This window comes from Triticum urartu, unplaced genomic scaffold (genome assembly GCF_003073215.2).
Source record: "Triticum urartu cultivar G1812 unplaced genomic scaffold, Tu2.1 TuUngrouped_contig_2458, whole genome shotgun sequence".
Lineage (NCBI taxonomy): Eukaryota > Viridiplantae > Streptophyta > Magnoliopsida > Poales > Poaceae > Triticum > Triticum urartu.
Genome location: NW_024112939.1, coordinates 17035 through 40888, shown reverse-complemented (window position 1 = coordinate 40888; position 23854 = coordinate 17035). Strand labels below are relative to the sequence as shown.

The 23854-nt window shown below is 45.4% G+C and overlaps 3 pseudogenes; all 3 read left to right on the top strand.

The window, feature by feature from the left end:
- Window positions 1-1664: 1664 nt before the first annotated feature.
- LOC125526978 lies at window positions 1665-3391 on the top strand (annotated as a pseudogene).
- Window positions 3392-13342: 9951 nt separating this feature from the next.
- Window positions 13343-17401, top strand: LOC125526980 (annotated as a pseudogene).
- Window positions 17402-20197: 2796 nt separating this feature from the next.
- On the top strand, window positions 20198-22551 carry LOC125526979 (annotated as a pseudogene).
- Window positions 22552-23854: the final 1303 nt, after the last annotated feature.

Sequence of the window (23854 nt, the reverse complement as noted above, 5' to 3'; positions counted from 1 at the left end):
TTTTTGAGACAAGAGGAGGAGATGAGGCAGAGGACAGGGGAGGGAGGGAGGTAGCCTCTTCAAGGCCAGCTCACATCGGGGGAGGAAGATGACGGCGCCCAGCTGCCGTCGTCGTCCGGCGCCACCGTCCCCGTTCCTCTCCGCTTCTCCAGCAACCGTCCGGAGAGTGGGCACGCCGGAGATTGCGAGTGGTGGAGCAACCACGGGTGGGACGGGGGAGCGGCAGGAGCTGCCGGTGGCTCAGATTCAGGTAAGAACACTGAACCCAAGAATATTCTAGCAGCGGGCTACTGCATTTTTAGGTGACTTTCTGTTGAGTATTTTACCTCCACTGCATTTTCTACCGCATCACAGTGATGACAGACGGCAACATTTATCTAGATATAATATTAAGACACGGTTGTATATATATCCATGTTTTCCCCCATATCTCATGCTTCTGAAACCAAAACCATGCAATTGCAGCACTTGTCTGGATTTACGTATTCGTATCTGGTGTTTCGGGCACTGTTTATTGGTCCTATGTATTCCTTTAGTTACTTCTTCATGAATTCGTGTGCATGCTCGTAAAAGAAAGTTAATGTATACCCCCTCCGTTCCCAAATAGATGACTCAACTTTGTACTATTTGGAACGGAGGGAGTAGCTTTCAAAAGTGTGAATTTAGTCAAGCAAACAGAGTGTTGAGTCTGTGAACAAGCCCAAACTTTAATTTATTACTGCTGCCCGTAAAAAACAACAGATAGCGCTGGGCTTTCAGTTGTTCAGTGGTGCTGGGCTTCCTAGGGTGCCTGGGAATTCAGATAGCACCGCCTCGTAAATCCCCCCCAGTGAGCGCCGGCGGGATCCTCAAGCCAAGCCGAACCGGAGGAGGAGGGGGCCATAGCGCCGCCCTCGCTCCTCTTTGCTTCTCCAGCATCCTCAAGACAAACGCATTCCAACATGTACGTCTCCGCTTCGAAATTCAAGTAGATACTTGCTAGCATTATTTGCCTCCATTTTGATTGCAAGCAAGGAAGCAAGCACATGACTGTTAGGCTGCTTGTTCACCTTTATGTGCTTCACTGTGTTCTCTGCGTGCCAATGGCATAGTGGACACCAATTGTAAAAAGACTCGGTTTCTTCGCCTCTGGCATTAGCATTGGCAACAAATAGTAAAAAGTAATTATCCTGTAGGCATCCAACTGGCCTCGTTAGCATAAATATATTACTGACATGGTCCCTTTCATAATAGTATTGCGTATTACTGGGAAGCATCACAGCGTCACGTTCCTGCACACTAATCTGTGTGATGCAGCATGGCTACTAACATTTGTCTAGATAGCGCAGCAACGCGCTCACACTTGCAAATAGATGTAGCCCTGACCGATGACCGTTGTTGAAGGCGCTGCCATTGGGCGCCAAGAAAACAATTTTCCTGAAAAGATGCTACTCGAAAGCAGTGATGTTTTATTAAGTACAAGTATCTAGAACACTACAACTGTCATTTGTATATTGTGCTAGTGAGGAAACCAAGCACATCCACATGTAATACCTCTTCATGTAAGTCAATAGTAGCTAGCATTTGCTTCCATCTTCCTCGCAACCAAGCAAGCGCATCTTGCACAGACCATTTTCTTATCCACTCGCACTGCACTTGACCTTCTCTGTGTTCTTGGTGTTCCGATGGCGGCGGTGGTGGCCACCATGGTGGTCGGACCACTGCTCAAAATCGTGATGGGGAAGGCGTCCAACTACCTCCTTGACAAGTACAGGGTGTTGAAGGGCATGGAGGAGCAACATGAGATCCTGATGCGCAAACTGCCTGCCATCCTGGACATCATCACCGATGCCGAGCAGGCGGCAGCCCACAGAGAAGGGGCAGCGGCCTGGCTCCAGGTCGACAAGAAGGTGGCTTACGAGGTGAATGAAGTCTTCAACGAGTTCAAGTACGAGGCACTTCGTCGTGAAGCAAAAAGGAAGGGGCACTACAAGGAGCTTGGCTTCGATGTGGTAAAACTCTTTCCCACTCACAACCGTTTTGTATTCCGTAACAGGATGGGAAGAAAGCCCTGCAAGATTGTGCAGGCCATCGAGGTCCTTGTGATTGAAATGAATGCCTTTGGCTTTAAGTATCAACAACAACCGCCGGTATCCTGTCAGTTGCGGCGGACAGACCATGCTATCACTGACCCAAAGGAAATCAAGGAAATCATCAATGTATCCAGAGCCAATGATAAGACTGAAATTGTTAGTAGACTAGTTATGCAATCTAACAATGCAGATCTCACAGTTATTCCCATCATTGGAATGGGGGGTCTGGGCAAGACCACATTTGCACAAGTTATCTATAATGTACCCAGAATTCAGAAGCACTTTGATTTGCTGCTATGGGTGTGTGTCTCTAACAACTTTGATGTGGATTCTCTGGCTACAAGAATAGTTGAAGCAGCTCCTGAGAAGAAGGATGATGGCACAAAAGAAACCGCTTCCAAGAAAAATAAAACACCACTGGATAAACTTCAGGATTTGGTCAGCGGGCAAAGGTACCTCCTTGTACTTGATGATGTCTGGAATAAAGAGGTTTATAAATGGAAACAGCTTAAGGCCCGACTTCAACATGGTGGCATGGGTAGTCTGGTTTTGACAACAACTCGTGATGGTGGAGTTGCAGAAATGATGCGTACTGTTGAAGCATATAATCTCACAGCTTTGAAAGATCAATACATAAAGAAAATCATCGAGACAACAGCATTTAGCCATTTCAAGAAGGAAGAGGAAAGGTCTGCTGAGTTGGTGAATATGGTTGATAAGATTGTGGGGAGATGTTCTGGCTCTCCTTTAGCTGCAACAGCACTGGCTCATGTACTGTCTACCAAGACCAGTAAGGAAGAATGGGAGGCTATATCAATCAGAAGCAGCATTTGCACCGAGGAGACAGGAATCTTATCAATACTCAAGCTCAGTTACAATGACTTGACGTCCGCATATGAAGCAATGCTTTGCTTTTTGTGCTGTATTTCCCAAAGATTACGAGATTGATGTGGACAAGCTGATCCAACTATGGATTGCACATGGCTTCATCCAGGAAAAGCAAGTTCGTCTTGAAACCATTGGCAAACAGATTTTCCATGAGCTCGCCTCAAGGTCATTCTTTCAAGATGTGAAAGAAATCAAAGCCACTGACCACAGCGTTAAATACAGCGGGTTGTTTTATTCCAGAACTACATGTAAAATTCACGATCTTATGCATGATGTTGCACTTTCTGTAATGGGGAAAGAATGTGCCTTGGCAAGTGATGAACCAGGCAAGATTGGATCTGTTGTCGCAACTGAGGAAACAAGTCAGAGTGAGTGGCTTCCAAACACTGCTCGTCATTTATTTTTGTCATGCAAGGAACCAGAAGAAATGAATAGTTCTCTAGAAAAGCTCTCCAGCTATCCAAACTCTTCTTGTGATGGTCTTATATGCAATGTTTCGTTGCAATCATAAAAATACAGCTCTTTGCAAGCATTACAGCTCAATGTATATAAAAGATCATTTCCGCTGAAACCAAAGCATCTACATCATCTGAGATACCTAGATCTCTCAAGAAGTTTTATCAAAGAGCTTCCTGAAGATATGAGCATTCTTCTACAACCTTCAAACACTGAACCTCTCTGGCTGCAGTGCTCTTCTTGAACTTCCAAGACAAATGAAGTATATGACTGCCCTCCGTCACCTTTACACTCATGGTTGTCCAAGCTTGAAGAGCATGCCTAGAGACCTCAGAAACTCACATCCCTTAGACTTACATGCTTTGTAGCAGGTAGTGACCTAATTGTAGTAATTGGAGAGCTTGGAAATTTAAACCTTGGTGGTCAACTAAAGCTACGTAATCTGGCAAACGTGACAGAAGTGGATGCAAAAGCAGCAAACCTTGTGAACAAGGAGCTAAGAGAACTGAGATTAACATGGACCATCGGATGGAATTATTATAAATATAATACTAGCTGCCGGGATAATGAAGAGGATGCAAAAGTGCTCGAGAATCTCAAACCTCATGATGGACTACATGCCATAGGATAGAGTCATATGGAGCCACCACCTTCCCAACATGGATGACTATGTTGCAAAACATTGTTGAGATCCATCTTTTTAGCTGTACAAAACTAGTATGGTTGTTCAGCAGTGAGTGTGATACATCGTTTGCATTTCCAAATCTGAAGGAGCTTATGCTAAAAAGTCTTGTTTGTTTGGAGAGATGGTGGGAAATAGATAATGATGGGATGCAAGGAGAGGTGATGATGTTTCCTCTACTTGAGAAGCTGCATATTAGCAACTGTGTAAAGTTGAAAGCATTGCCAGGACATCCGACCTTCCCTAAGCTACAGAGTGTATTAAGAATTGTCCAGGGTTGGCAACTACAGCTAAATCACCAAAGCTTAGTGTATTGAAGTTGGAAGGACGCGAGGTAGATTTGTTCTTGTGGGTGGCGAGACATATGACTTCATTGACCAATCTGGAACTGACTAGCATTGAACAGAGTACAACCTCAACGGGGGCTGAGAATAGTTTGAGGGAAGTGGTGAACATCAAGGAGAATGGGAATGCTCAAGACTTTCCTCTAGAAGTTTTGGTGTTAAAAGACTTTAAGTCAGGTATAAGTGTAACAGAGCTGTGTGCATGCTTTGTACACCTTCAAGATTTTGTCAATTGCGAGGTGCCATACGCTCATCCACTGGCCAGAAAATTTTCAAAGGATTGGTATTCTTGAGGAAGCTTTGGATTGAGGAATGCAATAATCTGACTGGATATGCACAATCTTCTGCTGAGCAATCAACATCATCAGAAACCAGTCAACTCCTGCCACGTCTAGAGACTCTGACTATACGGAGTTGTAGAAACTTGGTTGAGCTCTTCAACGCCCCTGCATCTCTCAGGACAATTTACATTTATAATTGCAGTAAGCTCGATTCCACATCCGGCAGGAAGCAGCAACAGGGACAGTCAGTATCATCGACTCATCAAGGGTCATCCAGTATAGAAGAATTATCATTGTACAGCTGTCATGGCTTAACAGGGGTCCTCTATATTCCCCTGTCCCTCAAGAGCCTAGACATTGTTAACTGTGGTCGGTTGGCATCTCTGGAAACCCGCTCTCCCGAGCTCCAATCCTTGGAGTACCTCCAGCTTATGTACTGCAATTCCCTGTCATCCCTACCGGATGTGCCACAAGCATACTCGTCACTCCAACATCTTCTCATTGGAGACTGCCCTGATATGAAGACGCTCCCTGGAAGTCTGCAGCAATGCCTGGGTGGCATCCAGTGGGTGCACATAGATGCGCATCTTTATGGAAGTAAGCACACAGCAGTTACCTTCTCTATTACTACTTGCTAGCGGGTGTTACATGTGCTAGTTAGAATGATAATAACTTCACTAGTAGTACGACAGAAAAACAGAGCAAGTTAAATATTCCTTTATCTAATTTCGTCATTTATTTCATGATTTTCCTTGAAGTGTAAGTTCTTACATTAATAATCCGTGCAGAGCCTATGTTGCTGAAGCCGAAGACATGGAAATATATCTGCAAAGGCTGAACTACTATTCCCAAAGACTCGGAAGATATGCTGTCTGCAAAGGTTGGTGATACTGTACCCCTAATATTTATTTTGACGGAAAAAGGATACATGCCTCATCATTGTAGTTTGGCTTTCTTCTGGTGTTGATCGTGCATGGCTTCCTTGCAGAATCCTTCAAGCATGGACAGACTGACGGAAAGAGAGATCACTTGGAGTAGAACTATTGTCTTGCAAGACCCACCAGTATCAACAATTGGTATTGCCATGTTTGTTTTGTGATGTTGCCACACGAAAGTTGTTGCCATGTTGAATTGCGAGATCAGTAGTCAGAAAGCGCGCCAAACACTATTTTCCATAAATGTTTCTATCCCTAGAAAGAGATCTTGTTTGACTAATCAGTAGTTGTATTCTGCACTTCTGTTCACCTATGGGCTGCTATACCATTGTATTTCTTTTTCAAAGTTCTGTCTGGCACTGTCAGGTTTTTTTGTCGAAATTCTGTCAGTATTTCTTTTTTGGGTGCTATGCTCAGAAGAGGTAACTTGTTAGCCCAATTTTTGGTAGGTCTGTCTGTTGGTCTCTGTATGTCTGTATGTATAACTGTAATTACTATTTTGACTTGTGCATACATGTACTGTTATTTGGTGACCATTATGTTATATCTGAAGCTGTTGGTTCCCCCTTATACTGCGACGTTCAGCCCTGGGCACCGTCAGTTTGTATCAAAATTCTGCCACCGTTTCGAATTTTAGTTAGTTATGGACTTGTATGACAGTAGTAGTATCTATACTGGGCAACCAACAGTGTGTTTAACACATAACAGTGCTACTGTTTTGGTTCGTACATGCATGCACTGTTATTTATGAACTATTTGAGCTGTCGATTTGCACTCGTACTCTGCCCCAGCTAGGAATACTGTTCTGAAGTGATGTTAGGAACTTTTGTATGCATTGCATCATAGCGTCCACTTTGAATTTTATGTACCAAGTTTCTCATCAAGGTTCGATATTCAGCACGAACCACTTTAAGTTCCCCGTCGATTCTTCATCCAGGAGGAGGATGGTCTAGAGCTTCATACGTGATCAGCCAGCCATTGATGCAACCGTGCCAGTAATCGGGCAATCTCCCTCCCTTCTCCCTGATTTGGAAACCTGAAAACCACCAAGAACAATACCAAAAAGTTCAGGAAAAAAATCCGTCACTGAAACAAAACCAATCAGCTACTGATTACCAACAGGATGAGGCAAATTTCATAACGTTCTTTCTTTAGATGAAAAAACAGAACGCTTACATGTTCTAAAATGAGTTGATATGATGATCAATTAGATGAGTTCACTGCATTCATCTATATGTATGTCCAGAGAAACGAAGCATGACACTGTCAGGCAAGTGCAACAATATGTATAACTGATTTCAGGCAGTAGCTTTGGATCAAACAAGGCATGTGCTGTCTGACAAGTGCAGCGGTATAGCGGCTGGTTTCAGATTTAGCATTGATCAGCCAGTTACAAGTACTCTTCTACAGTACTCCATATGCACTGTAGACCAATTTTGATTTTGACTGCCACCATGAAAAAAATGTAATCATGTTCCCACCCATTAATCTCACCGGAATTATGTTAACAAATGCATTCTCAAACTTTTAACATATGGGTAATAATAAATTTTCTCACTGATATGTTTAGTACACATTCTTATATGTGAGGGACAATATTTTTCTTGGAGAAACATTTCTACTCGGACATTTTTTTAATCAAGTGCGTAGTTATTTGTATACTTTACGCGGATACATTTTCCACTCGACCTTATTTTATCTGGTTATAATTTTTATTATTTCTGGTGTTCTTTGCCATGATTGAAGATGAATAAATCGAAAGTCTCCCGCAAAATAAATAAATTATGTGAGAGTTTTTGCTTCTGTACATATTTTTTTTAGACTACCATAGAATTTGTTCGCTTCGGCTGGGCCATCGGTTGTTAGGTGGTCCTGGGTCTAGTTGGCCTGGGCATCACTTCTAATGGGCCTCGTCGTTGCTGGAAAGCGAAAAAAACAGAGCGGTAAAATAGGGAAATATTAGAAGAAAATAGCCAAAAAAGACTAATAAAATAAAAAGGTAAAATATTTAGAGGAGAGTTAGAGGACACTACCTTCTTTGAGCCGTGGAAGGGAAAAAAGTAGAGCACCAAAATAGCAAAATATTAGAACAAAAAAGAAAAGAAGACTATAAAATAGCGAAATATTAGAACAAAATACGAAAAGAATATAGAATAGCAAAATATTAAGAAGAGGAAGGGAAAACATATATATATATAATATATATATATATATTGTTACTATTCATCACCCAGGGTGCAGAATACATTATTCTTCACCCGAGCTAATCTTACGATCATTTCATAAATAAATTATGTTTCAAATACAAATAGTTACAGTCATATTGATTCACTGCGTAAAATTTGGCATAAAAAAGGTCAGAAGACCAGAAAAATTACATTTTATGTACATTTTACACTATGTTTTTACGTTTCATAATTTGCGTAACATAAAATATTTTTACAGCGATTATATATTTTCTTACGTTCTCATTTTATGTCTGAAATAAGACAAAATCTACGAAACGTAAAATTACGATGCATTCATGTTAAAATAGAGGGGGGGTGAAGAATAACTATTCCTCACCCAAGGTGACGAATAGCGCCGTTCCTAAATATAATAAAATATTACTCCCGCCGTTCCTTAATATAGGCCTTTTAAGAGATTTCAATATGAACTACACACGGAGCAAAATTAGTGAATCTACACTGTAAATAAATGTGTATACATCCGTATCTAGTTCATATTGAGATCACTAAAAGGATTTATATTTAGAAACGGAGGGTGTACAAAAGGCTAAGATATGAAGTACCAAAATATTAGGGAAAAATGGAAGAAATATAAATAGAAATATATTAGGAAAAAGGGATAAAAATGTAAATAGCAAAATATTAGGGAAAAAAGACTGACATATTAGAACAAAAGCGGCAAAAAAATATAAAGCAGCCAAATATTAGCTAAAAAAACCGACATCACACTGTACTTCTGTCCACCCCCCCCCCCCCCCCCCCCAAATAGCAAAATATTAGAAAAAAAGGCTGACACATTAGAACAAAGAGAAAAATGTAATAGCAAGAAAAAAAGATTGACATTGAACCGTACTTGTAACCCCTCGAATATATAAATAGCAAGATATTAGAAAAAAAAGACCAACACATTAGAACAAGAGAGGGAAAAAATTAAAGTAGTAAAATATTAGAAAAAAATACCGACATCACACCGTACTTCTAACCCCCAACACACAGCGAGGGTGACCAAGGGTAACAAGCCGACAGGACAGGCCCGACCAGAAGTACGTAGTGAAAGCTCTTTACCTCGGCAGAGCCAATGAATGAGCTTTGCGTCCTCGGCACAGCAAAATATTAGGAAAGAAGAAAGAATATATATATACTCCCTCCGTTCATAAATATAGGTTTTTTTTTCTTCAGATGATTGAAAATCCCCGTCCCCTCGCGACCGCGTTGCCCCCGCGGTCGACCGGCGGCCATCGCCTGCTCCCTCCTCCAGCCCCCACCTCTCCCCTTCCTCCTGCCGCCGTCACTGGCGCCCGTGGCCGCCCTGGCCCCGGGTCGCTGGTGGCGGCGGCCCCCTGACCTTCCCCTCTCGATGGCTCTCCGGCGCGGGGCGGAGTTGCACCGGGGGGTGCTCCTAGGCGGCGATGGTCCGGGTGGCGGCGGGGTTACCCGGTGCGGCGCGGGCGGGCGGCTGGACGGCGGCGTCGTCGTTGGCGGTGGGTCCTGGCGGCGGCGCTCGGCCCAGATCTGGGCCTGGGCGGGCTAGCGGCGGGGCGGGTCCGTGAAGAGACTTCTGGGAGGCGGGGGAGCAGCGTTGAACAGCGGGGTGCTGGCGGAGCCGGCGCCAGCCTGCTGCAGCATGGCCGGCGGGGCTTAGCGGGCCCGTTTCGGGCCTGGCCGGGCCAGGGGTGGCTTGGTTTGCCCTGCTGCCATGTCCGGACGGCAACCACAACTATGCCGGAGGCTCGGGCCTCTCGCACGACGGCGGAGGAGGTGGTTCCCTCCCGCTCGGCCTTGGTGCTGCAGCTCCCGTCGCTTGGCTCTTCTCTCCGATCTTCTTAGCCTCGTGTTGGTGCTCGTAGTGAGACAGCGTGGGTAGCGGCGCAACCGCGATGCCGCATGGTGTTGGGCGGTGGTTTGGCTGGTCGGTTCCGGTTGGGTGGTGGGGTTGGAGTGCGGGAGAAATCTTTGTCGGTTCGTCCGGCTCCGATGCGGTGACACCGACGGGTGCCACCATTCATGCTTGGAGGGTGTCGGTGGTAGCCATCCTTCACTTCCCTCCGCGTACTGGGGGAAACCCTAGGACTCGTCCGAGCAACAGCGTTGTCGGCGTCGCATTCCTTCTTGAAGGTGTCGCTTGGTACGCGGCAGGTCGGAGCCTCGGGCTGTGGTGGTTTGTCTTCGGAGGGCGCAGTGGTGGTGGTTCATCTGCGCTTTGTCGAGCTGCCGTTGTTGGCATTTGTTTCTTCTTTTTCTTTTGGGCTTGATGTGCTGCTCGCCTCAGCAATGCTATGTGTATGGTGTTCGTTGCTTTGGAATACAAAGCGGGGGAAACCCTTTTTTGGTAATATAAGGTTTTTAAGAGATCTCAATATGGACTACACACGGAGCAAAATGAATAAATCTACACTCTAAATAAGTCTGTATACATCCGTATGTAGTTTATATTGAGATCTCTAAAATGACTTATATTTAGAAATGGATGAAGTAAAAAAATACTAAGAATATGATATAGCAAAATATTGGGGAAGAACCAAAAAAAATAAATAGCAATATATTAGGAAAAAAGATAAAAACATAAATAGCAAAATATTAGAAAAAAGACTGACATATTAGAACAAAAGAGAAAAAAAATGAAGTAGCAAAATATTTGGAAAAAACGACCAACAACAATAACAAAATATTAGAGAGAAAAAAAGACTGACATCACACCGTACTTCTAACCCCCAACACACAGCGAGGGTGACAAGCCAAAAGGCTAAGAATATGAAGTAGCAAAATATTAGAGAAAAATGGAAGAAATATAAATAGAAGTATATAAGGAAAAAGGGATGAAAATATAAATAGCATAATATTAGGAAAAAAAGACTGCCATATTAGAACAAAAGTGGCAAAAAAATATGAAGCAACCAAATATTAGCTAAAAAAGACCAACATCACACCGTACTTGTAACCCCTCGAATATATAAATAGCAAGATATTAGAAAAAGAAAGACCCAACACATTAGAACAAGAGAGGGAAAAAAAATCAAGATAGCAAAATATTAGAAAAAAAAGACTGACATCACACCGTACTTCTAGTCCAACACACAACGAGGGTGACCAAGGGTAACAAGCCGACAGGACAGGCCCGGCCAGAAGTACGTAGTGAAAGCTCTTTGCCTCGGCAAAGCCAATGAATGAGCTTTGCGTCCTCGGCGATGGAGTGCTCAGCACCGGGCTATTTAACTCGCGTGGTTCCTTCTTAGCCGAGCAGCGTGGTACTAAACATAGGAACAGAGCGGCGCTGCAGTTAGTTTATTCCTAAACTGGGCCGTCATCTTCGGCCCACCAGACCGGCAGGGCGGCCCTAAAAAGAAAAAGCGCTTCGCTCAGGCGTCTCGAAGCCACGACAGGAGGTAGCACGCCGTCGCCGGAGGAACAGGATCCCAAGATATAGTACACGCAGCTGTTGGACACGGACTGAAACCGAACTCACTCACGAACACACCCAAGCAGAATCAAGGCTATGTGAACACCTAACACCAAGGATAGAGCACTCAACACCAGTCATGATTTCTCGCCCCGTCCTGACAATTCTCATGATTTCTTGTAGGGTCGATTGTTAGTACAGTACAGTACAGCTACGCACACTTCAGTTACTCGGCCGTCTGTTTGCTAGGTTCATTGCATCCTCATCATGTAAGAGCCTCCCCAGCCGCGTCCCAATAGGCCCCGCCAGGTCATCTTTTAACGCCGGCATCCCAAAAAATGATCCAGTCACGTCCACAGAAACCCGTTTGTCGTCAGTTTGGTCCGAAACGGGCGCCGGCGGACCCAGGCCGAATCCGGCGCGCCCGGAAAACTGATTTTGGCGTGAATGGGAATGGGTCCGCCGAGTCAGCGACACGCCGCTTCGTCGTCCTCATTCCCTCGGTTCCCGCAGGAATCAACGCCAAGGCTGCCGCGCTGCCACGCCGGCCAGTCTCCATTGTTGCCTCACAGGCGGTGCAGTGAAGGCACCGCGACGCGCGTCCCGCCTGCTCCAGCCGCGCATCACCCGGCATGCAGACTCTCACCGCCCCGCTTCGGCTATAAAAGCCGACCTCCCCGCCGATGAACGCCACAGTCGCCACAACTCGCCTTCTCTCTCGTCTCGTCTCACCACAGAATTCACTCTTCCCCGTCTTCCCCCGCCGACGAGCAATGGCTGAGCGGTACCCCGGCGACGCCGCGGCGGCGAACAGCTTCGGCAGCCGCCATCTCCATGAGGACGAGGCGCGCCTACTCTACGAGGCCGACTATCTAGCACCCCCAAACATGCGGGTGTCGGGCTGTGGAAGTTGAGCGCCGACGCGCCCCGATACCCCCTGTGTCCATTGGGGCTGAACGGCGGGCCGAAACCGCCTGCATCCGTTCGTCGCGGTCGGAGGAGCAGTGGAACGAGCCGAGGTATGCCGCCGACAGCCACACGCTGTGGACGATGCACTTCGACCGCCGCCGCGAAGACCAGATCGCCTCCGCCAACGGCACCATCCCCCCGCAACACGCATCGAGACCGGCAACACGCTGCGCCTCGAGTACCCGGCGCCCCCGTCCTTCTCTCGCCCTCGTGGCAGCTCCTAGACGCCGCAGCGAATGGAGGCAGCAACCTCCTCGTCGTCGGGCTCCGGTTCGCTCTCGTCCGGGTAGCCGGTGCTCCGCCCCGTCAAGCCGGAGCCGCAGGAGACGCCGCTTGGGTGCCGCACCCGCAGCGGCGCCCTCTCATCAACGAGGGTGACCGCCCCTCCCCGCGTTCCCTCCGCCTAGTCCGGCCGAAGACCGAGCCGGGGTTGCTCCTCGTCAAGAAGGCGCACGCTGAGATGACCGCCGCCGACGAGACCGCCCTCAAGTGGGCGAAGGCGGATTATGTCCGCAAGCAGGTGGCGCGCCAGCGCCGGGCCCATGAGGAGTCAAAGGTTTATGGTCTTTTTTTTTTTTTTTTATTCTTTTTTTTTTTTTTTTTTTTTTTTTTTTCTATTCTCGCTTTTTTTTTTTTTTTTTCTTTTTTTTTTTTTTCGCGCTTTTTTTCCACCGAATCAAGCACATTCTTTTTTTTTTTTCGTTTCTTTTTTTTTTTTGTTCTCTAGGCCGTCAGGGACGTGAGGAGGCGTCGTCGTTGTCCTCGACAGTGACGAGAAGGACGTGCCTGTGCCGTCCAACCCCCCTGTGCGTCGGCGGCTCTGGTCAGGGGGGCGGCAGGGACACCGGCGGCTCCGGTGGGACGCAGGGCGGTGACAATGACGACGACAAGGACGGCGGCGACTACACCCAGTTCTACAGGATCCTCGGCATGTAGAAGGCAGGCGGCGGCCGCGGCGTAGTAGGGCTAGGCGTAGTTTGTTTGTTTTCTGTTTTTCGTACAAATTTGAATGAAAAATCGCCGAGTTTCCCCTGAGTTGGGGCGCCCTGGGGGCGACGTGGGGGCGACGACTGGGAACGCAATCGCCCCCATGCCGAAAGTAAGCGCCGGTTCGGCCCTAGACGACGCTTTTTGGGCGTCCTGGGGGCCGAACGGCTGGAGATGCTCTAAGAATATGTGTGGCCACAACCATCCTCGTCCGCCTCCGTGTTGTTTTTTCTTCCATTTCTCCACAAGCAGGCTAGCAAGCACATTATTTGCTCCCACCACTATTGTCTTCCTCAACCTGCGCTCCTCTGTGTTCTTGCGAGCCCTCACCTTCGCGTTCCAAGGGTGGAGCTCGTGGCCACCATGGTGGTCGGGCCACTGTTGTCCATCGTGAAGGACAAGGTGTCCAACAGCCTCCTCGCTCAGTACAAGGTGATGAAAGGCACGGAGGAGCAACATGAGATCCTGATGCACAACTGCCTGCAATCCTGAACATCATCGCCGAAGCGAGCAAGTGGCTTCCATAGAGAAGGGACGGCTGCCTGGCTCCAGGCCATCAAGGAAGTGCTTACCAGGGCCAATGAAGTCTTCAACGAGTTCAAGTACGAGGCGCTTCGTCGCAAGGCCAAAGGAGGGACACTACAAGGAAGCTGGCTTTGCTGTTTGTAAACCTCTTTCCCACCCACATCCGTTTTGTGTTCCGTAACAGGATGGGAAGAAAGCTCCGCAAGATTGTGCAGGACATCGAGGTCCTTGTGACCGAAATGAACGCCTTTGGCTTTAAGTATCAGCAACAGCCGCCGGTATCCAGTCATTTGCGGCGGACGGATCATGCTAGCACTGACCCAGAGAAATCAAGAAAATCATCATCGAATCTAGAGCCAACGATCAGAAGAAAATTGTTGATATACTAGTTGGGCAAGCTAACAATGCAGATCTCACGGTTGTTCCCATCGTTGGAATGGGCGGTCAGGGCAAGACCACGTTAGCACAACTTGTGTACAATGACCCAAAAATTCAGAAGTATTTCGATTTGCTTCTATGGGTGTGTGTCTCTGACTGCTTTGATGTGGATTCTCTGGCAAAAAGTATAGTTGAAGAAGCTCCTAAGAAGAAGAGTGATAGGAAAGAAGCAGATGCTTCCATGAAAAAGAAAACACCACTGGATATCCTTCAGAATGTGGTGAGTGGGCAACGGTACCTCCTTGTATTGGATGATGTCTGGGCACGACAGGTTCAGATTTGGACACAGCTCAAGGCCCGTCTTGAATATGGTGGCATGGGTAGTGTGGTCTTGACAACTACTCGTGACAAACGAGTGGCAGGAATAATGCACACTATTGAAGCTTACAATCTCAAAGCTTTGGATGATAAATTCATAAAGAAAATCATCGAGACAACAACATTCAGTCGTTTCAAGAAGGTAGAGAAAAGGCCCACCGAGTTGGTAGATATGGTTGATGAGATTGTGAAGAGATGTGTTGGTTCTCCTTTAGCTGCAACAGCACTAGGCTCTGTACTGTGCACCAAGACCAGTAAGGAAGAATGGGAGGCTATATCAATCAGAAGCAGCATTTGCACCGAGGAGACAGGAATCTTATCAATACTCAAGCTCAGTTACAATGACTTGCCATCGCATATGAAGCAATGCTTTGCTTTTTGTGCTGTATTTCCAAAAGATTACGAGATTGATGTGGACAAGCTGATCCAACTATGGATTGCACATGGTTTCATACAGGAAAAGCAAGTTTGTCTTGAAACCATTGGCAAACAAATTTTCAGTGAGCTGGCCTCAAGGTCATTCTTTCAAGATGTGAAACAAGTCCAAGCCACATCCATAGAAATTAGATTCACCAAGGCATATTATTCCAGAACTACTTGTAAAATCCATGACCTTATGCATGATGTTGCACTATCTATAATGGAAAAGGAATGTGCCCATGTAACTGAGGAACCTAGTCAGGGTGAGTGGCTTCCAAACACTGCTCGTCATCTATTTTTGTCATGCAAGGAACCAGGAGAACATTTTCGTTTCTCCTTCCAGAAAAGCTCTCAGCTATCAAACTCTTTTTTTGTGATGGTCTGCAATGTTTGTGCAGCATTCATCAAATACAGTTCTTTGCAAGCATTACAGCTCAAATGTATATATTAAGATTCATTTCCGCTGAAACCAAAGCATCTACATCATCTGAGATACCTAGATCTCTCAAGAAGTTTTATCAAAGAGCTTCCTGAAGATATGAGCATTCTCTACAACCTTCAAACACTGAACCTCTCTGGCTGCAGTGCTCTTCTTGAACTTCCAAGACAAATGAAGTATATGACTGCCCTCCGTCACCTTTACACTCATGGTTGTGTACAGTTGAAGAGCATGCCTAGAGACATCAGAAACCTCACATCCCTATGCACACTTACATGTTTTGTAGCAGGTAGTGGCTCCAATTGCAGTAATGTGGGAGAGCTCTGTCCTTTAAACCTTGGCGGTCTATTAGCGCTATATTATCTAGCAAAAGTGACAGAAGAAGATGCAGAAGCGGCAAACCTCGTGAATAGGCAGGACCTAAGAGAATTGACTCTAGGATGGACCCGTGGACAATATCATTATAAGGAAACTAGTTGTGCGGATGATGCAAGAGTCCTGGCCAAACTCAAACCTCATGATGGGCTGCATGCTATAAGCATATTGTCCTATGGAGGAACAACCTTTCCAACATGGATGACTATGTTGCAAAATTTGAAGGAGCTCACGCTGGAAAATCTTGACTGTTTGGAGAGATGGGGGGAAATAGATAATGATGAGATGCATAGTGAAAACATAATAATCTTTCCTCGGCTTGAGAAGTTACGTATTATTGGCTGTACAAAGTTGACAGCATTGCCAGGACGCCCGTCCTTCCCTGAGCTCCAGAACGCTTGTATCAGATATTGTCCAGATTTGAGAATCACAGCTGAATCACCAAAGCTCAGTGTATTAAACATGGACGGAAGTGAGGTAAAGTTGTTCCGGTGGTTATCTAGACATATGACTTCATTGACCAATCTGGAACTGGAGAGCACTGCGTACAGAGCCACCCCGGAGGCTAAGTATGGATTGAGGGAAGTGTTGGATGTCAAGGAAAAATTGAATGATGATGATATACCCCTGACAGTTTTGGTGTTAAAGAGCTTAAAATCAAGTATAACAGAGCTATGTGCATGTTTTGTACACCTTCAAGATTTGTCAATTAATTTCTGTGATGCACTCATCCACTGGCCAGAAAGAGAGTTCCAAGGATTAGTATCCTTGAGGAAGCTTCAGATTAGCTTCTGCAATAATCTGATTGGATATGCACCAGATTCTGCCGAGCCATCAACATCATCAGAAACGAGTCAACTCCTGCCAAGTCTAGAGTCTCTGGTGATAAAGGCATGCCACAAGTTGGTTGAGGTCTTCAACATACCTCCATCTCTCAGGAGAATGAAAGTTGAACATTGTGAAATGGTTGAGTCCCCATTCGGCAGGAGGCTGCAGCAAGGACAGTCAGCATTGTCCATTCATCAACAGTCATCCAGTATGCCTGAGGTGTCATCATCATCGCCCGGAGCAGTGCCAGAGCATTTAGAAGAACTAACACTAATTATGTGTTATGGCTTAACAGGGGTCCTCCATCTCCATCCGTCCCTCAAGGAGCTAGTAATTCGTCGCTGCGGTGGGTTGACATCTCTGGAATCCCGCTCGGGAGAGCTCCCATCGCTGAAGCACCTCAGTCTTTCTGAATGCCTTACGCTGTCATCCCTACCGGATGAGCCAGTATCATACTTACTTCTCGAATATCTTGGCATTAGCTACTGCCCTGATCTGAAGACGCTCCCTGCAAGCCTGCAAAAACTGTTGGGCAAAATTGACAGGGAATATGTAGATGCTCATCACTATGGAAGTAAGCGTGCATTATACAATTACTTCCTCTATTACTTACTAGTGAGTACTTAATGCACTATCTAGATAATGGTAATATCATCACTAGTAGGACAACAGAAAACTGGTTGTTTCTTCAACCTAAATTCGTCATTTCTTAATTTATTGATGCCCCTTTAAGTGTAAGTTTTTACATGATTAATCTGTGCAGATAAGCCTATACTGCTGAAACCGAAGACATGGAAATATGCCATCCGCAGAGATTAGAGAGCTATGAGCAGAATCACAAGAATACCAATACCAGTAGGGAAGTTGTCATGCAGGTTGTGATCTAGAAGTATGCCTATCACTGCTGGAACTCTTTAGCTGTTCTTTTTTTAGCAAAAATAAACTTAAAATCTGATACCTTTTTGCAGAACTGTTCCAACACATGGTGTTGCAAGCCTCGGAAGGATCCTGAAAGCGCCCCTATAATACTATTTGGCTATCATTCCGTTCCCAGAAAGAGATCTTGTTTGGATAATCTCTGTTTACCTGGAGTTGTATTTATATTTTCCACCTCTGTTTACCTAGGGCTATATGTATCATCGTATTTCTTTCCGAGAAAAAGTTTTGTAAAAAAATCTGTTGCAGTTTCCCTGTTTTATTTATGGACTTGTATAATATAGAGTACCAAGATTTACAGTCAATATTCTGTTTACCATGTACTATAACACTGACCATCATATATGGTATCTGAAGCTGTCGCTTTGCCCTCATAACTTTGCACTAGAAATATTGTTCACTAGTGATGTTTGGAATTTTGGTTTTGCCGTTGCGACCCACTTCATATTTTTAGTACTATAAATTGGATTGCACAACGGGTTGAGCCTTGTAGTGATGAAACGCTCTGTGGCAACTTCTTGAGTCGTCACAATTTCCACCTGAATCTCTTTAGGCGTGAACTGGGCAAGGCTGAACCTGGTCTCTTTTTGTTCCTCCACCCTGCTGCTGCACCCTCATTTCTCCCTCTTCTCGATGCACCGGGTCGGTCAACCCAATTGTGTAGAGTTTCAGTACAATCCTAGAACATAGCATTGAACCAGCTGAACCATTTTTTATTTTTTATTTTTATGGCCAACAATACTGTTCTGAACTGATTTCACCCTTCTTTGTGCCTACCAGACCAAAGCAATGTGTGTCTAACTTGTGGGGACATGTGTTATCATGACCATCGGAGCCATTAAAGGATTGGAATAAGGTTTTCTTACATGAAAATGCTTTCAACTCCAGACAAATTCGATCATATTAATTTGACTAGCGGGTCAAGTAGTTGGTGTTAAGTCATTCTAGGTTTTTTCTTTTTTGTTGAGAAATTGACTTCTCTTGAGGAAAGGTTCGAAATTGGACGTAAGTTTTTTTTTTGAGACAAGAGGAGGAGATGAGGCAGAGGACAGGGGAGGGAGGGAGGTAGCCTCTTCAAGGCCAGCTCACATCGGGGGAGGAAGATGACGGCGCCCAGCTGCCGTCGTCGTCCGGCGCCACCGTCCCCGTTCCTCTCCGCTTCTCCAGCAACCGTCCGGAGAGTGGGCACGCCGGAGATTGCGAGTGGTGGAGCAACCACGGGTGGGACGGGGGAGCGGCAGGAGCTGCCGGTGGCTCAGATTCAGGTAAGAACACTGAACCCAAGAATATTCTAGCAGCGGGCTACTGCATTTTTAGGTGACTTTCTGTTGAGTATTTTACCTCCACTGCATTTTCTACCGCATCACAGTGATGACAGACGGCAACATTTATCTAGATATAATATTAAGACACGGTTGTATATATATCCATGTTTTCCCCCATATCTCATGCTTCTGAAACCAAAACCATGCAATTGCAGCACTTGTCTGGATTTACGTATTCGTATCTGGTGTTTCGGGCACTGTTTATTGGTCCTATGTATTCCTTTAGTTACTTCTTCATGAATTCGTGTGCATGCTCGTAAAAGAAAGTTAATGTATACCCCCTCCGTTCCCAAATAGATGACTCAACTTTGTACTATTTGGAACGGAGGGAGTAGCTTTCAAAAGTGTGAATTTAGTCAAGCAAACAGAGTGTTGAGTCTGTGAACAAGCCCAAACTTTAATTTATTACTGCTGCCCGTAAAAAACAACAGATAGCGCTGGGCTTTCAGTTGTTCAGTGGTGCTGGGCTTCCTAGGGTGCCTGGGAATTCAGATAGCACCGCCTCGTAAATCCCCCCCAGTGAGCGCCGGCGGGATCCTCAAGCCAAGCCGAACCGGAGGAGGAGGGGGCCATAGCGCCGCCCTCGCTCCTCTTTGCTTCTCCAGCATCCTCAAGACAAACGCATTCCAACATGTACGTCTCCGCTTCGAAATTCAAGTAGATACTTGCTAGCATTATTTGCCTCCATTTTGATTGCAAGCAAGGAAGCAAGCACATGACTGTTAGGCTGCTTGTTCACCTTTATGTGCTTCACTGTGTTCTCTGCGTGCCAATGGCATAGTGGACACCAATTGTAAAAAGACTCGGTTTCTTCGCCTCTGGCATTAGCATTGGCAACAAATAGTAAAAAGTAATTATCCTGTAGGCATCCAACTGGCCTCGTTAGCATAAATATATTACTGACATGGTCCCTTTCATAATAGTATTGCGTATTACTGGGAAGCATCACAGCGTCACGTTCCTGCACACTAATCTGTGTGATGCAGCATGGCTACTAACATTTGTCTAGATAGCGCAGCAACGCGCTCACACTTGCAAATAGATGTAGCCCTGACCGATGACCGTTGTTGAAGGCGCTGCCATTGGGCGCCAAGAAAACAATTTTCCTGAAAAGATGCTACTCGAAAGCAGTGATGTTTTATTAAGTACAAGTATCTAGAACACTACAACTGTCATTTGTATATTGTGCTAGTGAGGAAACCAAGCACATCCACATGTAATACCTCTTCATGTAAGTCAATAGTAGCTAGCATTTGCTTCCATCTTCCTCGCAACCAAGCAAGCGCATCTTGCACAGACCATTTTCTTATCCACTCGCACTGCACTTGACCTTCTCTGTGTTCTTGGTGTTCCGATGGCGGCGGTGGTGGCCACCATGGTGGTCGGACCACTGCTCAAAATCGTGATGGGGAAGGCGTCCAACTACCTCCTTGACAAGTACAGGGTGTTGAAGGGCATGGAGGAGCAACATGAGATCCTGATGCGCAAACTGCCTGCCATCCTGGACATCATCACCGATGCCGAGCAGGCGGCAGCCCACAGAGAAGGGGCAGCGGCCTGGCTCCAGGTCGACAAGAAGGTGGCTTACGAGGTGAATGAAGTCTTCGACGAGTTCAAGTACGAGGCACTTCGTCGTGAAGCAAAAAGGAAGGGGCACTACAAGGAGCTTGGCTTCGATGTGGTAAAACTCTTTCCCACTCACAACCGTTTTGTATTCCGTAACAGGATGGGAAGAAAGCCCTGCAAGATTGTGCAGGCCATCGAGGTCCTTGTGATTGAAATGAATGCCTTTGGCTTTAAAGTATCAACAACAACCGCCGGTATCCAGTCAGTTGTGGCGGACAGACCATGCTATCACTGACCCAGAGGAAATCAAGGAAATCATCAATGTATCCAGAGCCAATGATAAGACTGAAATTGTTAGTAGACTAGTTATGCAATCTAACAATGCAGATCTCACAGTTATTCCCATCGTTGGAATGGGGGGTCTGGGCAAGACCACATTTGCACAAGTTATCTATAATGTACCCGGAATTCAGAAGCACTTTGATTTGCTGCTATGGGTGTGTGTCTCTAACAACTTTGATGTGGATTCTCTGGCTACAAGAATAGTTGAAGCAGCTCCTGAGAAGAAGGATGATGGCACAAAAGAAACCGCTTCCAAGAAAAAAAAACACCACTGGATAAACTTCAGGATTTGGTCAGCGGGCAAAGGTACCTCCTTGTACTTGATGATGTCTGGAATAAAGAGGTTTATAAATGGAAACAGCTTAAGGCCCGACTTCAACATGGTGGCATGGGTAGTGTGGTTTTGACAACAACTCGTGATGGTGGAGTTGCAGAAATGATGCGTACTGTTGAAGCATATAATCTCACAGCTTTGAAAGATCAATACATAAAGGAAATTATCAAGACAACAGCATTCAGCCATTTCAAGAAGGAAGAGGAAAGGTCTGCAGAGTTGGTGAATATGGTTGATAAGATTGTGGGGAGATGTTCTGGCTCTCCTTTAGCTGCAACAGCACTGGGCTGCATGCTGTCTACCAAGACCAGCAAGGAGGAATGGGAGACTGTATTAAGCAGAAGCAACATTTGCACCGAGGAGAATGGAATCTTACCAATACTCAAGCTCACTTACAACGACTTGTCGCCGTGTATGAAGCAATGTTTTGCTTTTTGTGCAATATTTCCCAAAGATCACAAGATTGATGTGGACAAGCTGATCCAACTATGGATTGCACATGGCTTCATCCAGGAAAAGCAAGTTCGTCTTGAAACCATTGGCAAACAGATTTTCAATGAGCTGGCCTCAAGGTCATTCTTTCAGGATGTGGAACAAGTCCAAGCCACGGTCAAGGAAGTTGAAGACACCTGGTCGTGTTATTCCAGAACTACATGTAAAATTCACGATCTTATGCACGATGTTGCACTGTCTGTAATGGGAAAGGAATGTGTCTTGGCAACTGAGGAACAAGGCAAAATTGAATCTGTTGTCGCAACAGAGGAAACAAGTCAGAGTGAGTGGCTTCCAAACACTGCTCGTCATTTATTTTTGTCATGCAAGGAACCAGAAAGAAAATTGAATAGTTCTCTAGAGAAAAGCTCTCCGGCTATCCAAACTCTTCTATGTGATAGGTATATGAAAAGTTCGTTGCAACATTCATCAAAATACAGCTCTTTGCAAGCGTTACAGCTCTGTTCACAGAGAAGATCGTTTCCGCTGAAACCAAAACATCTGCATCACCTGAGGTACCTAGATCTCTCAAGAAGTAGATGTATCAAGGCACTTCCTGAAGATGTGAGCATTCTATACAACCTTCAAACGCTCTCTCTGGCTGTGAATCTCTTTGTAGACTTCCAAGACAAATGAAGTATATGACTTCCCTTTGTCACCTTTACACTCATGGTTGTCCAGAGCTTAAGTGCATGCCCACAGACCTCAGGAAACTCACATCCCTTCAGAGACTTACATGCTTTGTAGCAGGTAGTGACCCTAATTGTAGTAAGGTTGGAGATCTTGGAAATTTAAATCTTGGTGGTCAACTAAAGCTACGTAATCTGGCAAATGTGACAGAAGTGAATGCAAAAGCAGCAAACCTTGTGAACAAGGAGCTAAGAGAACTGAGATTAACATGGACCTTCGGATGGAATTATTATAAATATAATACTAGCTGCCGGGATAATGAAGAGGATGCAAAAGTGCAATAGAATCTCAAACCTCATGATGGACTACATGCCATAGGGATAGAGTCATATGGAGCCACCACCTTCCCAACATGGATGACTATGTTGCAAAACATTGTTGAGATCCATCTTTTCAGCTGTACAAAACTAGTATGGTTGTTCAGCGGTGAGTGTGATACATCGTTTGCATTTCCAAATTTGAAGGAGCTTATGCTAAACAGTCTTGTTTGTTTGGAGAGATGGTGGGAAATAGATAATGATGGGATGCAAGGAGAGGTGATGATGTTTCCTCTACTTGAGAAGCTGCATATTAGCAACTGTGTAAAGTTGAAAGCATTGCCAGGACATCCGACCTTCCCTAAGCTACAGAATTTTTGTATTAAGAATTGTCCAGGGTTGGCAACTACAGCTAAATCACCAAAGCTTAGTGTATTGAAGTTGGAAGGACGCGAGGTAGATTTGTTCTTGTGGGTGGCGAGACATATGACTTCATTGACCAATCTGGAACTGACTAGCATTGAACAGAGTACAACCTCAATGGGGGCTGAGAATAGTTTGAGGGAAGTGGTGAACATCAAGGAGAATGGGAATGCTCAAGACTTTCCTCTAGAAGTTTTGGTGTTAAAAGACTTTAAGTCAGGTGTAAGTGTAACAGAGTTGTATGCATGCTTTGTACGCCTTCAAGATTTGTCAATTGTGAGGTGTCATGCGCTCGTCCACTGGCCAGAAAAATTGTTCAAAGGATTGGTATCCTTGAGGAAGCTTCATATTTGGCAATGCAATAATTTGACTGGATTGCACAATCTTCTGCTGAGCAATCAACATCATCAGAAACCAGTCAACTCCTGCCACGTCTAGAGACTCTGATGATATGGAGTTGTGAAAACTTGGTTGAGCTCTTCAACGTCCCTGCATCTCTCAGGACAATACCATTAATAATTGCAGTAAGCTTGATTCCATATCCGGCATGAAGCAGCAACAGGGACAGTCAATATCATGGATTCATCAAGGGTCATCCAGTATAGAAGAAATATTATTACACCACTGTGATGGCTTAACAGGGGTTCTCTATTTTCCCCCGTCCCTCAAGAGACTAGACATTGTTAACTGTGATGGGTTGACATCTCTGGAATCCTGCTCTCCTGAGCTCCAATCCTTGAAGTTCCTCCAGCTTTGGTATTGCAATACCCTGTAATCCCTACCGGATGTGCCACAAGCATACTCATCTCTCCAATATCTTTCCATTAGATGCTGCCCTGATATGAAGACGCTCCCTGGAAGCCTGCAGCAACGCCTTGGCAGCATCCATGACAAATACGTAGATGCC